The sequence below is a fragment of the Callospermophilus lateralis genome, chromosome 11 (genome assembly GCF_048772815.1).
Source record: "Callospermophilus lateralis isolate mCalLat2 chromosome 11, mCalLat2.hap1, whole genome shotgun sequence".
Lineage (NCBI taxonomy): Eukaryota > Metazoa > Chordata > Mammalia > Rodentia > Sciuridae > Callospermophilus > Callospermophilus lateralis.
The window spans coordinates 31157239-31158161 of NC_135315.1; the positions used below are offsets into that span (position 1 = coordinate 31157239).

At 44.7% G+C, this 923-nt stretch overlaps 1 non-coding gene across 1 annotated transcript; it reads left to right on the top strand.

Moving 5' to 3' along the window:
* Window positions 1–505: 505 nt before the first annotated feature.
* Window positions 506–573, top strand: Trnaa-agc (transfer RNA alanine (anticodon AGC)). The gene has a single exon. It is a non-coding gene; the product is annotated as a tRNA-Ala (tRNA).
* Window positions 574–923: the final 350 nt, after the last annotated feature.

Genomic DNA, 923 nt, shown 5'->3' on the forward strand with positions numbered 1-923 from the left:
ATCTGAGGTCTAGCTATAGCCAGAGGTCCGTGATCCAGAAGGATTTCAAAGCCACTGACTGCCTATCATTCCCTCTGTCCACCATCTCTCTAGGTCTAAGAAAAGTCTATGAATCTACCAGGAGACAGATTTCTGTGCAGATGGCAGCCTCTGAGATAATGTCTTCTTCATTTTCTGTCCTGCTTTAATTATGTGTCACTTTGAAAAATAATCAAGTGATTTGAGAGAAGTAAAGGGGGGCAGCTGATCAGGGTGGCCTACCAGCCTCCTTTTTTTTTTTCCTTTACATTTTTTTATAATACTGAGAATCGAACCCAGGGCCTCACACCTGCCAGGCAAGTGCTCTACCACTGAGCCACATCTCTAGCCCACCCAGCCTGTCTTACACCTCCATGGATAGGAAACTCCATTCCTAAGGGCTCTAGTCTGTCTTAATCCACCCCAAAGCATTAACATTTCTCCCACATATTGAATTTATGTTTAGGTAAAGAACAAATTATGACTGGGGTTGTGGCTCAGTGGTAGAGCACTTGTCTAGCAAGCAAGAGGCACTGGGTTCGATCCCCAGCACCAAATAAAAAAAACACTAAATAAACCAAAATAAAGGTATTGTGTCCCTCTACAACTAAAAATATTTTTTTAAAGAATAAATCAATGAAGTTCCACGAGGCCAAAAAAAACAGAAATGATTCTTGGGGTGAAAGAGCAGGGAGGGAGTGGCCTGTGGCTGATCCTTAGAAGCCTGCCTACTTGGCAGGACCACATCAGGGATGAAGTTCAACGACATCAAACAGGACTCAGCACCGCCTGGGGATGCAAAGGTCTTATCTGTGGTTTGGAAAGTGAAATGTGGAGAGGGGGAAGACAGTGAGGCAGAAAGAAGGGCCGAGTTCAAATACGAAGTGGGGGCAGAGGGTCACCTC